This window comes from Lithobates pipiens, unplaced genomic scaffold, assembly GCF_037356315.1.
Source record: "Lithobates pipiens isolate NorthernLeopardFrog02 unplaced genomic scaffold, aLitPip1_a1.2 Scaffold_13, whole genome shotgun sequence".
Lineage (NCBI taxonomy): Eukaryota > Metazoa > Chordata > Amphibia > Anura > Ranidae > Lithobates > Lithobates pipiens.
In genome coordinates this window covers 261155006-261165095 of record NW_027507718.1, presented here as the reverse complement: position 1 = coordinate 261165095, position 10090 = coordinate 261155006, and positions in this window count along the sequence as shown.

The following is a 10090-nucleotide window of genomic DNA, read 5'->3' as shown; positions in this document are numbered from 1 at the left end:
CTAGAGGAAGGCAATAGGGTGAGCCCAGAGCGAGGGGATGCTCAAGAAGGACAGCAATCTGGCAGTCATGTTCCACCAGCTGCAGCATACTGCCAGGTTTGCTCCAGTGATGAAGATGGAGGGGATGATGAGGTCACTGACTCCACTTGGGTGGCTGATAGGAGAGAGGAGGAGGAGGAGGCACATCTCCAACGAGGCAGGATACCCTCCAGGGGCCAGCTTAAGGGAAGCACATGGACTGAATCACCCCAAAGAGCTCCGCCTGTGCAGGGCGCTGCCTCTGCACGTTATTCCAAAAGTTATTTGGTGAGGGCCTTTTTTGAGACGAGTGAATCAGATCGCACCGCTGCTATTTGCAACATTTGTCTCAAGCATATCTCGCATGGCCAAAACATCAGCCGCTTAGGCACCACATGCTTGACCAGACATATTTTGACCTGCCATGAAGTTTGTTGGCAAGCCTACCTTAAAGACCCACACCAAAGAACAAAGCGGACCTCTCCTTGCTCCTCATCAACTGCACTGAGAGGAATGAAGGTGTAGAAATAGGTGTGTCACAGCCAAGTACTTGCGGGCATTCTGCACTCTGCTAGCAGTACACCGATGTCCGATTGTACCAGGCAAATTTCCCTGCCCCAGCTGCTGGATCATCGAAAGAAGTTCACTCCCAGCCATCCACATGCTCAGCGGTTGAATGCTAGCTTGGCTAAATTGCTAGCACTTCAACTGCTGCCTTTTCAGTTGGTAGACTCGGCCCCCTTCCATAAGTTTGTGCAATGTGCGGTTCCTCAGTGGCAGGTTCCCAAACACCACTTTTTCTCACGGAAGGCGATTCCGGCTCTCTATCGGCATGTGGAAGGCAATGTCCATGCCACACTGGACAGGGTGATCAGCGGTAAGGTGCATATTACCACTGACTCATGGTCCAACAGGCATGCACAGGGATGTTACCTATCTTTCACGGCACATTGGGTCACTCTTCTGGCAGCTGTGAAGGATGCAGGACAAGGTGCAGTAATGTTGGAGGTTGTTCCGCCACAACGCCTCCAAAATGCTACTACTGGTTGTGATACACCTCTTCTTCTTCCTCCATGGCCTCTTCCTGTGGTTTGTCCTCGGAACCAGCGGTGTTCCGCAGGCGTTCAAGGGGCTACGCAAGTACACAAGCAAGAAGATGCCATGCCGTGCTTGTGCTGGTGTGCTTGGGGGACAGGAGCCATACTGGGGCAGATTCTGTCAGCTCTGCAGGGGCAGGCTGAGAGGTGGTTGACGCCACGCCAGCTTAAGCCAGGAATGGTGGTATGCAACAAAGGCACCAACCTCCTCTCCGCCCTCCGCCCTCCGCCCTCTGCTCAGGTATGGTGAGCAGTGACAGTGAATGCATCAGTGACACTGTATCTCTTGTCCACCTGTTGAAGCACACACTACGTGGAATAATGGACAGGACCCTTGAGGCAGAACAGAGGCAGAAAGAGGAGGACTTCCTTGCCTCTCAAGGTCCCCTTTATCAGTGTTCCTGCTGTCCCGGCGATCACACAGGAAGAAGAGGAGGAGGAGGAGGATTGTGTCAGCATGGAGGGGGAGCCTGGTGCTCAGCATCAGCAGCAGCAACAGCAGTCTTTTAGGGATGATTTAAAGTCCCAAGAAACCCGTGGACTTGTACGTGGCTGGGAGGAGGTGGCTGCGGATCATGTCGTCCTTAGTGACCCAGAGGACCCCAGAACAAATGCCTCAGCTAACCTATGCTGCAAGGCCTCCCTGATCCTGCAAAGCCTGTGGAAGGATCCTCGTATTCAGCGGATCAAGGAGAGGGATTATTACTGGCTGGCAACTCTCCTTGATCCACAGTACAAGGATAAGGTTGCAGACACAGAGGGAACAGAGGATGAGACATCTCCAGGAGGCCTTGCAGAAAGGTCTGTGCAACGCGTTCCCAGAGACTGGAAGGTTACATACTCCTGGTCCTGGACAACATGTTGCTGAGGCTTCGGTCAGTCACAGAAGAAGCGGTGGAGAAGGTGGCCATCTGACCGATGCGTTCAGACAATTTTTTAGTCCGCAGCCCCAAGGTATGATCGGTTCCAACAACCATCGCCAGCGCCTGATTTACATGGTGCAGGAATACCTAGGGGGATCCTGGTGCTTAGTCATACAAATGGGGGACCTGTTCCTCAGTGGGGGGAGATGAGGGTCTTGGTGCTCAGTCAGGGGAGATGGGGCTCCTGGCACTCAGCAGGGGGAGATGGGGGTCCTGGCACTCAGTAGGGGGAGATGGGGGGGACCTGGTATTCAGTCAGGGGAAGGGGGATCCTGGTGCTCAGTCAGGGGAGGTGAGGGGCACAGGTGTTCAGTCGGGGGAGATGATCGAACTTGGCGCTTAGTAAGGGGACAGGGGGCACTGGTGCTCAGTGGAGGGAGATGTGGGTCCTGGTGCTCAGTGGACAGCCCCCAGGGGTTTAACAGGAGCCAATGTGTGAATACAATAAGTACAATCTGCGCTCAGTGCTCGGTCTGCCGAGGTGTGCCTATCTGGGCTGGGAGTAACACTCTGAAGTGTCCCTTTTACGGACCTGTACATGCCACTAGCTGATCCCCCTAGGCCAGTGATGGCGAACCTTGGCACTCCAGATGTTTTGGAACTACATTTCCCATGATTCTCCACTACACTGCAGAGTGCATGAGCATCGTGGGAAATGTAGTTCCAAAGCATCTGGGGGTGCCAAGGTTCGCCATCACTGCCCTAGGCTGTGGATCACAGCAAGTGCCGGATTCCTAAAGAGCTAATCTTCAAGCCTGATTCAGACTCGTTCCCATAGGGTCCCATCTGGAACTCTTCAAGGCTGCAAGGCAGTGCAGCAGGCTAAATCCCCATCTGGTGTCTGGATCCAGACTTCCTCCTGCAATAGGTAGACATGTGCACACTGAAATATTTTGTTTCAGAATTTCATTTTCGTCCGAAAAATACATTTATTTAGTTACTCCCGAAATTAGTTTTTATTTATTTTGTTTCGTTAAAAAATGCATTTGTCCAAAAATCCAAAAATAATTAAGGTTGAATCTGTCATTGAAGTCTTATGGTGTCTGTCGAATGTTCTAAGAAGATTTGGCGGAGCAGCTAAACTGTACAACGCCGCAATCGGACATTTCCGGTCGAATGTTCCGCCTACAAGCTATAGTAGAATTCTTTGTTTTCAAAAGTATTTATTAGGAAATCATAATCAGAATCAGAAATACACAATGGTAGAGCATGTACAAGTACACAGAACAAGAGATGCAAGTTACATAGTGAGCATCACATAAGATCAAAATTGAGTAAACATGGCAATGTAACCAAAAACGAACCGCGAGATCCGTATGGATAACGTGAGAATTAACATCTGAGATACAAGATACCATATGGTACAAAAGGAAAGGAATATTTCTGAAGAACATAAAGAGACAAACCAAAAAAAAGAGAGAACTCAAAGATAAAGAAGAGAAAAGAAAGTAAAAGGATAGCAAAGTAAAGAGAGGGGAGAGACCAGCACATTCAATGTAGGAGCCTGAAAACAGACCACGGTTTCCATTTTGCATCGTACAATGGGATAGAGTCATGCAATGTGTGATGAACTTTTTCAACGTGCATCATAAGATCTATGCGTGAAAGGATCTGAGTAAATGGTAAAGAGGGAGATTTCCAGTTAAGCGCTATGGACCACAACATGGCCAGACAGATCGAGTGAATCAGGCATCTTAAATGTTTAGGAGTATCTGGTGGGGCAACAAATACCAAGGCATGAGATATGTTGACATTAATAGCTATAGTAGAATTCTAATGTATGACACTAGACATAATTATATTTATTAATTATTATTACAAGTCAACCAACATTAGAATTCTTCTATAGCCTATGGGCAGAGCATTTGACCATAAATGTCCACTCGCATCGACTGCTTTGTCGAATCTTCATGTCGAATCTTTTCTCTCTATGTTGAATAATCTTGGACTAATAGAGTTAGGTTAGGCACATTTGATCTTTTTTGCTATTGTCTCTATAATGTCGAATCTTTTCTCTCTGTCAAATCTTTTCTTTCTATGTCAAATCTTTTCTCTCTATGTAGAATAATCTTGGACTTATAGAGCTAAGGTTAGGCACATTCAACCACAGGTTTGATGGACACAGATTGCTATTGTCAGTGTCATGTCGAATCTCCTATCTATATCGAACTGTTGTCACAACGAAAATGAAAATAAAGCATTTGTTTATGTCGGATCTTTCGGTTTTTGGATTCTGCACGTTCATTATCATTTGTTAAAACAATAACAAAAATACTCGAAATTCGGACGAAAATGCATTCGGACGAAAACAAATGCACATGTCTAACAATTGGCAGCTGTGCGGGCTCACACTAAGCAGCCATGCAAAGCTGAATCTCTGTCCAGAGTCTGGATCCCGGTTCCCTCCTGCAATCAGCGGCAGTGGCAGGGCAGAGCAGGCTTACACTGGACAGCTGGTGGCGTGTGACAGTGTGCGCTCAGCTCCCTGTGATTGAATGCAGCTCAGGTCAAGTCATAGTCCAGCCAGATCTAACCTGGAACCCCACCTCTTACTTTGGCTCCCGGGTCTACGGCCCCCCTCTCAGGTTGGCGCCCGGGGCACATGACCCCCTACCCCCGTTAGTTTCAGCCCTGTGTAAGCATCACATAAATGGCATCACAGCCCTGGCTGCTGTAGTAGCTGGGAGTCTCTATGTCTGACTCTTCTAGTCCAGTTGATTAAAGGCAGCTGTAAAGGCACAGAAACATATCACCCCCCCCCCCCCATCCCAACCCCTGCAATATATTCTGGGCTCTGCTACTCCTCCTGGATGCTCAAAACAACCATGGTGGGCGTCCACAGGGAGAGTGGAAAATGATCAGCAAACAACATTTTGCTGAATGCCTCTATACTGAATGATGCCAGAAGCAAAAAGCTTCCTAACAACTTCAGATTCAGAGATATCATTTCTCAGCTGCTCTGGCTGGGGAAAAGTCTGTGCTCAATCAGCTTCAGTGGGGCTTATAGGTGACATTAGAGGTTCAAGAGATTCCTGATATCTCCTTAGAGAACCTCTCATGTCTGTAGTGCAAATGATATGTGATCACAATAAAGTTAAGTTAAAAAGTGTAAAAATAAATAAAGTTACACTAAATGAATCAAATTTTAATTTTGTTAAATCCCCTGCCCCTACGTATATGCACACATAACCGTAAATACATGCTTTGGGTGTGCATACATGCAAAATCAGTGAGTGCGCTACACATGTTACATATCGCTGTGAACACCAGTGAGAGCAAAAATTCTTGGTTCATTATTCACTAAATAGTACAGTATAGTACAAATAATGTGACGGCCACCCATACATCGCTGCCTGTTTCTGGGTTTCGGCCATGTGCCCTGGCTGCCTTCTCCCCTGTAATTGGAAACAGTGTGAGTTTGTCAGCAGATCCAAAGCCAATGATTCATGGACGGGACCTGCTGTCGAATCACAGCCCAGAGCTCTGTGTTGACAATCAACACAGGGTTCTGTACAGAAGAAACAATCACTTTGTTTCTTTTCCCTTCCCCCAGGGAAAAGAAGCAAATCAATCTGTGGTAAAAAGCAGCACACATTACACATTGTTAGGCACATAATTAACCTCTTGATTGCCCCTAGATAACCCCTTCCCAGCATGAACAGTTGCGCTAATTTCATGTAACATAAAAAAATTGCAGCTACCACGGTTTTGTTCTCCAGAGTATCTGCACAAAATATGTAACGTATGGGGATCTTAACTAATCTTTAGGCCTAAAATGTGTGGATAAAAATGAACAAAAAAAAAACAACCCTGGAAGCAAAAGAGTTAAAAAAAACATGCTTCAGAGAAGCTTTTGAGTTGCATGTAGGTTTAAAGAACAGTACGATCTTCGTGAACAGAATCAGTGACACCGTATTCACCGGAATCAGATTTGTTGGATATGTAGATGGTTTTTTAACTTTTATAACTTGGCTTAAACACAGCAGCCCAAGTTGATTATTTTAATTTTTTTTTTTTTATAATTTTGTCAGTGGCACCTTTTATTTTATCAGGTAATAACAGACCTGAATTTACTGGTGGAATTATCAGCCATAACAGGTCACCAAAGCACGTCATACAAATTGACCAGTGGTAAAACATTTTTAAAGTAGCTTCTTTTTTTCACTGTTTCGACTGCATTGTAGTAAAGCCCAACTCGGGGAAACTTTAATAATTGTCACTTGCAGTAGGGCTGAACTCTCACTACAAGGGGCAATTGTTTGTTTGGGTCTAGAGGGCATAGACCTGTGGTGCTAGACCAGTCCCCACAGTGCCCTCTCCCCCCCCCCCCCCACACACACATTTCAGGTTTAAACATCATGAAGGCTAATGCAAAGTACATAGCCATGCACTGGAAGCCCACTCATGGAATGTGGCGGAGTGGAGGATCAGGCAAGTAAAAGTGCTAAACACAATAGACTAAACAAGAAGTTTACCCCTGCAGTGTGGCCACAGACCTATTGCAAGGGATAATTTTAAAGTTTCTCAGCATTAGGATTTGTGAGATGAATACAATTAAAAACAGAGTGTACAAAAATACTTCAAAACCACAACCTCATGTTCCCTGAAGCCCCGTCTATTCCCTTGTTACACATTTTATACATGTTACAAGTGATTAGGTATCCTTCCTTGAATGAAAGGATAAGTTATAAACCGTTCCTGTAAACATCTTCCTGCCACTTATTCCTTCTCCTTGTTGTAGTGCCTGTGAGGTGGTAATAAGCATTCCTATATACATATTCTATGAATATTATAGCTGCGTTTTGTATTTGGTTGATTATTTGCAAAAATTATTAATTGATGTATGTAAATATTACAGTTTAGTACTGGTATAAGCAATTGTGTACAAAATTGTTTTTATTATTCTTTTTTATTTTTTTTCTGTTGTAGATATGAATGTGTCCATCCATTTGGCAGGATTTCAAGCTTGTATATCACCTATTCTGTTTTTGTTTTATTCCTCCACTATAGGAGTCTTGTCCTGATTCACCTGAGTGGTCTGCATGATTGAATTGTCCATTGGCCAATGGATCCTCGTATGGACACTCCTAGGGTGTCCATTTGGGGCATTGGTGGGGCCCTATGTGCCCTATCCCGCCTGAACCTGGGGGATGGGGCCCATGGGTCTGCAGCTTCTGTGTGCACCCACTTTGGAGGGGCTCATAATTGCGGAGTTGCCTGCCTGGAGTTGCCCTTTGGCATTTCTGCCTTACTTATTGACCATTCCCAGGACTGGGGACACTTCACTGGGCGTGGCCCTCCCATGTGAGCAGACCTGTCCGTCAACCCCTTATGCTGGTTTAGTCTGTGGATTGGCAGTATTTTCTGTGGAGGCTGGTCTGGGATGGCCCTGCATGTCGATCCCCCTGCTCAGGCATGTACTGGCCATTAGGAATACCGGGAGTTTCCTGGTGGTCCGATGGCTTAGTGGGCCGGTTTCAGTGACAGACATCCTGTCAAAATAATGGATGCACAGACATCCTGTCAAAATAATGGATGCACAGCCATTATTTTGAGCACTGCTGTACTGCACAGGGCTGGCCCTACCATGGGACTGAGACGGCAATTCAGGGGTGGACTGGGCAGCGATGGTGGGAGCTTGCTGAGTGCTTCAGTGTTTCACAGCTTCTTATTGTTGCCAGCACGCCCACTACCTGTAGCACAGAGCAGACAGGCTTTTGGAGCACTTCCTTTGGCTCTGCCGCTGCAATAGGTATCTGAAAGGTCAGGCTGGTGGACGGGGACTGAAATCCTCAGACGGCCGCTCCATCCTCTGGATGTCAGTGTGTAGGCAGAGGGTGACAGCCGGCTCTATGCAGCTGCCCTAGAAGAGGGGATCCACACACTGCTTCATTCAGCATGCCTGAGCCAACTTGTGACACACACTGCTTCTCCCTGCCCATGCAATGCATCTATGGAGAGTAAGAGAGCATGGAAAGCTTAAAACAGCCACATTAAAGACCCCCTGACCATTCAAGTGAGTGAGCTGAGCACTGTCATGGACCAGACCTGGACCCCTCTCCCTGTCTCCCCTCTCTCTGCCCCCTTCCCTCTCCCTCTCTCCACCTCTTTCTCTATTCCCCTCTCTTTCTCTCTCTCTTTCTCTCACTCCCTCCCTCCCTTCCTCCTCTCTCTCTCCCTGTCCCCTCTCTCTGCCCCTCTCTCTCTCCCTGCTCCCTCTCTCCCTGCCCTCTGTCTGGCAGCAGGTGGCGTTGACAAGTGGCACGCTGCATCTGGTGCCAGTTGATGGTGGCATGTGACACACTGCATCTGGTGGCAGTTGACGGTGGCATGTGACACACTGTATCTGGTGGTAAGTGACATGCTGCATCTGGTGGCAGTTGATGGTGGCATGTGACCGACTGCATCTGGTGGCAGTTAACGGGGCCATGTGACACACTTCATCTGGTGGCAAGTGACACGCTGCATCAGGTGGCAGGGGACACGCAGCATCTGGTGGCAGGTGGCAGTGGCAAATGACATGCTACATCTCGTTGCAGGCAATGGTGACATGCTACATCTGGTGGAAAGTGACAAGCTGCATCTGTGTGCAGGTGATGGTGCCAAATGACACGCTGCATCTGGTGGCAGGAAATGGTGGCAAATGACACACTGCATCTGGTGGCAAGTGACAAGCTCAGGGTTCCCACTGATTCTGCTTTATGGTGAGTTGAACTATTTCATTATATATTACAATGTAGTAATAGAAATAATCTGATTTGATCATCCTGACACCATATTAACCACTTAACAACCCCCCCTTAGCCGAATGACGGCTACAGGGCGGTTGGTTAACTCTGAGAGGTCGTCATATGACGTCCTCCCAGAATTCCGCTCTCACAAGCCCCCTGGGGCGCGCACTCGAGAGCATCCATGACCGCTGGGTCCACAGGACCCGGTGCATCACGGATCACGGATCATCGCGGCCGTTTACCACGTGGTCTCTCCGTCAAATGACAGAGTGATTACTTGTAAACAAACAGGCGTCATATTATGATGCCGGTTCCTCCCTCCCCTCTCTGTACTGATTGGTACAGCAGAGGGGGAAGAGATCGGTGTCAGCAGCGCTGTGGGCTGGATCTGCAGTGCCCACAGTGCTGCTCACCGACAATTAACCCCTCAATTCCCTGCCAATACTCTGCAATACCCTGCAATACTTTGCAATACCCTGCCAATACTCTGCAATACCCTGCCAATACTCTGCAATACCCAGCAATAATCTGCAATACTCTGCAATAGCCTGCAATATCCTGCCAATACTCTGCAATACCCTGCCAATACTCTGCCATAAATTGCCATACCCAGCCATACTCGGAGATACCCTGCAATACCCAGCCATACTCAGAGATACCCTGCAATACCCAGCCATACTCGGAGATACCCTGCAATACCCAGGCATACTCTGCAATACCCAGCCATACTCAGTGATACCCTGCAATGCCCAGCCATACTCGGTGATACCCTGCAATACCCAGCAATACTCAGTGATACCCTGCAATACATAAATAATTGTATAAATGGACAGCTTTGTGTTAAAAAAAAATGCCTTTTAACCACTTCCCGCCTTCCGGCCATCATATGATGTCCTTGAATTTGTGCAGGGATATCTGAATGATGCCTGTAGACCTCCTGTAGACCTCCTCTGTAACTCAAAACATGTAACCAGTAAAAAAATTTAAAGCGTCACCTATGGGGATTTTTAAATAGCGACGTTTCCACTAGCATGTCCAATTTTGAAGAGTGACATGTTAGCTATCTATTTACTCGGCAGAACTTCATCTTTGACATTATGCAAAAATATTCGGCTAACTTTACTGTTTTTTTTTTTTTGTAAGCACAAAACGTTTTTTTTCCCCAAAAAATGCATTTGAAAAATTGCTGCACAAATATCGTGCGAGATAAAAAGTTGCAATGACCACCATTGTATTCTTTAGGGTCTTTGCTAAAAAAAACATATATAATGTTTTGGGGTTCTACGTAATTTTCTAGCAAATAAATTATGATTTTTACATG